Below are 6287 nucleotides of genomic sequence, written 5' to 3'. Positions count from 1 at the left end.
AACCTCTAGGTCAACTAAATGACATGTAAAAGAATGCACATGTATGATTTTTTCTTAAATGTGCACATTTTTCTAGAATATGCACACAATTTTAAAAAAGGTTCTTGCACATTCATCTTTATTAAAAAGAAAACAATTGCAAGGTCACATTGTTCATGAGAAAATTTGCAATAAAAATGTGTGCATGTGCATTAGCCAAAACCTCCTCCTTGGAAAAGGTAAGTTCTTCTAAGGTAAGTTATTTTATTAAGGAAGAAATGAGGTGGAAGACAGAGTTCACACCACTAAAAAGACTGCCCTACACGAGTAGATACAGTTCTACTACGAAATCTTAGTGGTAAGTTTTCAACCATATCAGTTTAGTTGAGATGCAGAAAATATCTTCCGAATTGGATCCCTTCCTATACTCTGCAAATTAATAGTTCTCAATACAAAGCTGGCACTTCTCGCACATCTTCAAATAAAAAGAAAAAAAATCACATGTTTCAAGCCCAGTTCTTTTCTTGATCAGAAATTAATCCGAAAGGCTCGGCCATCCAGTGCCATAACTAGTTGCCTCTGCCTGCCCCCAAGAACAACATATTCCCTCACTTGGCACTGGCCATCTCTGAGGTTTATTGCCCACTGAGCTGGAGGAGGGAAAGGATGTGTCGGAGCCCATTATCACTGATCCTGAGCTAGCTGCAAAAGGATAAGGTTGCTACCAGCAGACAAAGATGCCCTTTTGTACAATGTAGACATGATTACTGCTGCTGCATTAAATGACATGACAAACTGTGAAAGCTTATTTAATTTTGATGAGCTCTGATTTTATTTTGATGTACTCAACTCAATCTTGAGCCCATATGGAAATTTTTATGGTTCTAAAGCTTACTAGCTAGCTAGGATCCATGTACTTTTAACGAGTGGTTAGTTTAAAATGCATTGTACATATTTCGATCAATAGGAATATTTTTTGGATTTAAAAAAGTGGTCCAAAAATCTAGATAATCGATGTGCATGGATCCGAACCACGAGAACAATTTAACAATATCGTAAGGGAATGTAAGGATTAAGTAATTTTGTTTTTATTTTTTTCTATATTGGCTTCCAACTATGCAAAACTTGTCCTCTCCACAAAATTACATTCTTTCCATGTTTGTGTGAAAAATCTATTCTTAATTGGATAAATCCCAAGCTTAATTCCCATTCGGCTAACCAACATGATAAATCAATATATGCCAAAGGATGTCTACACTCTATAGTGTACAGGGCCTCCAAGTTTCCACTGCACCCTCCTATGAATATGAGAATGCCTCTGGTGAAATCCAAACAATCTCTAGCAATAGAGAATCTAGTAGAGGTCCTTGACCTGTGGTTGCTACCTTGGTCCACACTCCAGTCTCTATGTTTAGGATGTAAATATTGTTAAATAAATTACGATCATCAGTAAATACACCAAACACAAACAAATTATTTCCAAGGGATATTGTTGCATGGCTTACTCGAGGTGCTAATATCTGGCCAGTTGTGTTGAGCTCTTTCCACACAAGTGTATCTACATCAAAGACATAGACATCAGAAAAATAAGACTTTGATGCATCCTCCGCACCCAAGACTATAATTTTGTTCTTCCATGACAAGCAAGTGTGGCTATCTCTTCGAGACGGTGGTGTACCACTGGTTGCATCCCTTATCCAAATTAAGTTAACTGTTTCTAGTATGTAAATTTCATTGCAATATATCTCTTCATATTCATCTTGAGCTTTTCCACAACCTCCAAATATAAATAGACAGTGATCAATGAGTGCAGCACTGTGCCCCTCACGAGCTATTGGTCCTTCACCACTTACGTTAGGTTGCACCCATGTATTTGTAGTAGTGTCCAACATATGCAAATCCCCTAGAGGGTTCTTCCCATATGTGCCACCAAATACAAACAAATTTGTTCCCAAAGTGGTATAATTGTGGTTGTCCCTGGGAGAGGGCAGGGTTCCTTTCACCATAGGATTACAATCATTTGTCTGGCAATTGTCCTTGACATAGCCACCAAAAACATACTTCAAGAACAAAAATGAATATTTCATTAGGGCCATTCGGAACAGGAATAAGAGCGGAATAATTTGCCACAATTCTGAACAATTGAAGAGTATTTACCTGCCTTTGGTCAAATAACATTGAATGCATAATCACATATATCAGAGAGATAGTCTGGTGCCACTCAGCAACACATAATTGCCATATCCAGAAAGACAAGACAAGTTTTGTAAAGCGAATTTCATTTATTTGAGTTCGGAGTCATATCCATCAATTGGGGCCTATAATTTCCTTTTTTTTTAATTAGAGAGATGGCTTGGTGCCTCTCCGCAACACACAATTTCCATAGCCAAAAAGACAAGACAAGTTTTGTAAATCGAATTTCATTTATCTGAGTTTGGAGTCATATCCATCCAACAGGGCCTATAATTTCATATTTTTTAAAGCCAAATCACTATTGATTTACTGCGCTCTCTCCTGAAGCAAGATAACGAGTGGTTAGTTTAAAATGCATTGTACATATTTCACTCAATAGGAATATTTTTGGGATTTAGAAAAGTGGTCCAACAATCTAGATAATCGATGTGCATGGATCCGAACCATGAGAACAATTTAATAATATCGTAAGGGAATGTAAGGATTAATTAATTTTGTTTTTATTTTTTTTTCTATATTGGCTTCCAACTATGCAGAACTTGTCATCTCCACAAAATTACATTCTTTCCATGCTTGTGTGAAAAATCTATTCTTAATTGGATAAATCCCAAGCTTAATTCCCATCCGGCTAACCAACATGATAAATCAATATATGCCAAAGGATGTCTACACTATATAGTGTACAGGGCCTCCAAGTTTCCATTGCACCCTCCTATGAATATGCGAATGCCTCTGGTGAAATCCAAACAATCTCTAGCAATAGATAATCTAGCAGAGGTCCTTGACCTGTGGTTGCTACCTTGGTCCACACTCCAATCTCTATGTTTAGGATGTAAATATTGTTAAATAAATTACGATCATCAGTAAATCCACCAAACACAAACAAATGCTTTCCAAGGGATATTGTTGCATGGCCTGCCCAAGGTGCTAATATCTGGCCAGTTGTGTTGAGCTCTTTCCACACAAGTGTATCTACATCAAGGACATAGACATCAGAAAAATAAGACTTTGATGCATCCTCCACACCCAAGACTATAATTTTGTTCTTCCATGATGAGCAAGTGTGGTTATCTCCTTGAGACGGTGGCTAACCACTGGTTGCATCCCTTATCCAAATTAAGTTAACTGTTTCTAGTATGTAAAGTTCATTGCAATATATCTCTTCATATTCATCTTGAGCTTTTCCACAACCTCCAAACATAAATAGACGGTGATCAATGCGTGCAGCACTGTGCCCCTCACGAGCTATTGGTCCTTCACCACTTACGTTAGGTTTCACCCATGTATTTGTAGTAGTGTCCAACATATGAAAATATCGTAGAGGGTCCTTCCCATCTGTGCCACCAAATACAAGTAAATTTTTTCCCATAGTGGTATAGTTGTGGTTGTCCCTGAGAGAGGGTAGGGTTCCTTTCACCATAGGATTACAATCATTTTTCTGGCAATTGTCCTTGACATAGCCACCAAAAACATACTTCAAGAACAAAAAATGAATATTTCATCAGGACTGTTCAGAATAGAAAGAAGAGCGGAATAATTTGCCACAATTTTAAACAATTGAACAATATTTACCTGCATTTGGTTGGATAACATTGAATGCATAATCACATATATCAGAGAGATGGTCTGGTGTCGCTCCGCAACACATAATTTCCATATCCAGAAAGACAAGACAAGTTTTGTAAAGCGAATTTCATTTATTTGAGTTCGGAGTCATATCCATCCACCGGGGCCTGTAATTTCCTAATTTTTTTAATTAGAGAGATGGCTTGGTGCCGCTCTGCAACACAAAATTTCCATAGCCAGAAAGACAAGACAAGTTTTGTAAAGAGAATTTCATTTATCTGAGTTCGGAGTCATATCCATCCAACAGGGCCTATAATTTCCTATTTTTTTAATCCAAACCACTATTGATTTACAACGCTCTCCCTTGAAGCAAGATATCATGATGTTTACCATTTGATATGGTTCGTCAAATTGAAAACCTTGTAATGTAATGCAATTTTGGCTAAAGTAGCTCCTCCCCTTTGTACATGGGTTCTTGTTTCTCTATGTTCTGATATGAAAGGTATTGTTCCACCGAGGTCTTGAAGTCGCTAAATTCAATAGTGGATTTCCCACACTTAACGTGATTCCTTCATAAAATTGCATAGAGTGGAAGTCAAACCCTATTCTAGGTCAATTACCTGAACAGCTCATTGGGTCATTTGGGGTGGGTCCGTCGATATCAAAAAGCTTAAGAGATATGTGTTTCTAGATTTCAAACTCATTGTTTCCCAAGGATTCATGCTAAATCAAGTAAGGAGATGGTCAAATAATGCAAGGCCCTAGTGGGGTAGGTTCCACACATGTGGATGCATAAAAATATGTGTAATGCATGAAAATATGTTGAGGGTTGAGGTGTCATAGAAGGGGTAATGGTGTGACCATGTACAAGGACTTTTATTGACTTAGACCAAATTTCGCTGATTTTCATGATGACTCAATGTGAGAGGTACGAAAAACAATAATCCAAGGGTTAAGAAGCTCATCAACTATGCTAGGTGTACATAGAACATGCTTATGGCTTGATGTTAATGATGACTCAAGGTGTACATAGAACATGCTTATGACTTGATGTTCACGATGACTCAATGTGAGATGTATGAAAAAACAATAATCCAAGGGCTAAGAAGCTCATTAACTAAGTTAGGTGTACATAGAACATGCTTATGGCTTTGGAGGAGTGTGTCAATGCACAAATTTACACAAGTGAAATAACTTAGAAGGATCTAGAGTCAACTAGGTGAAAAAACACTCATAAACATTTGTCTAGTACAACTCTGTCATAGTTGGGCTATACAACTCTATCATAGTTGGGCTATAAATACAATATAATAAATTGACCCATCATATATAAGTACAACCTCACTTACAAAATAATACAACATGATCATGGACATGACAAACTGACATAACATAATTAAAAAGTTGCTTCAAATCTGCTTCTGGGAGTCCTGTAACTGCAACTCTTTTGGCACATCATCATCTTCAACACTTGAGTTAACCCTCATGCACACCGAGGGGAAAAAAAATCTATGTACAATGACTTTTATTTATTGAGACCAATTTTGACTGATGTTCATGATGACTCAATGTGAGATGTATGAAAAAACAATAATGCAAGGGCTAAGAAGCTCATCAACTAAGCTAGGTGTACATAGAACATGCTTATGGCTTTGGAGGAGTTAGTCGATGCACAACTTTACACAATTGAAATATCTTAGAAGGATTTAGAGTCAACTAGGTGAAAAAAACACTCATAAGCATTTTCTTAGTACAACTCTGTCATATTTGGGCTATAGATACAATATAATAAATTGGCCCATCATATATAAGTACAATCTCACTTACAAAATAATACAACATGATCATGGACATGACAAACTAACATTACAAATGACCATAAGATAATTAAAAAGTTACTTCAAATATGCATGTGGGAGTCTTGTAACTGCAACTCTTTTGGCACAACATCATCTTCAACACTTGAGTTAACCCTCATGCAAACTGAGGGGAAACAAAATCTATGTAGAGTCCAATTTTAGGTCGAATGCCACCAAGGTTGGATTCATGGTGAAGTTTATAGGGTAGAAAAGGGTTGTGTCCCTTTGTCTTGTCAAGGAAATGAAGCACACAACGTGAATCAGAAGCACAAATAGAAAGTAACAAAATTTCACCAACTCTCTCTGCTTAGAGAAGGGGAAAAAATGTTAATGTAGCACTCTATCTAGTATAAATATTATATTTGTTTACATGGCATAGATTTGTGACGACATATTTCAAGTGTGAAGTAAAAGTGAGGAATTTTTGAAGGGTCCCTCTACCTAAAGAAGAAGCCACTCTACTTCATGAAGAAAAAATCAAAATCAAAGAGTTGCTCTTCCTATAGAAGAATTCATTCTACCCAATGAAATAAAAGTGAAAATTGTCTAAGTGTGGCTCTGTGTAATGGAGTCATTTCACCTCAAGAAGAACTCACTCCTTATTATGAAGACAGTGAAAATCTGCGGAGGTTAACTATGGCTAATGAAGGATCCTCTCTGCCTACAAACTTTCTATACATAATGTAGGAA

The 6287-nt window shown here is 36.9% G+C and overlaps 2 pseudogenes; both read right to left on the bottom strand.

Moving 5' to 3' along the window:
- Positions 1 to 1077: 1077 nt before the first annotated feature.
- LOC149139970 (uncharacterized) lies at positions 1078 to 2075 on the bottom strand (annotated as a pseudogene).
- A 768-nt stretch (positions 2076 to 2843) lies between these two features.
- On the bottom strand, positions 2844 to 3592 carry LOC149139969 (uncharacterized; annotated as a pseudogene).
- Positions 3593 to 6287: the final 2695 nt, after the last annotated feature.

Source organism: Pinus tabuliformis, chromosome X (genome assembly GCF_031772625.1).
Source record: "Pinus tabuliformis cultivar Carrire ecotype Pingquan chromosome X, CPIR1, whole genome shotgun sequence".
Taxonomy (NCBI): domain Eukaryota; kingdom Viridiplantae; phylum Streptophyta; class Pinopsida; order Pinales; family Pinaceae; genus Pinus; species Pinus tabuliformis.
Note: the sequence above shows the minus strand (reverse complement) of the source record. Positions and strands in the feature narration are given on the sequence as shown.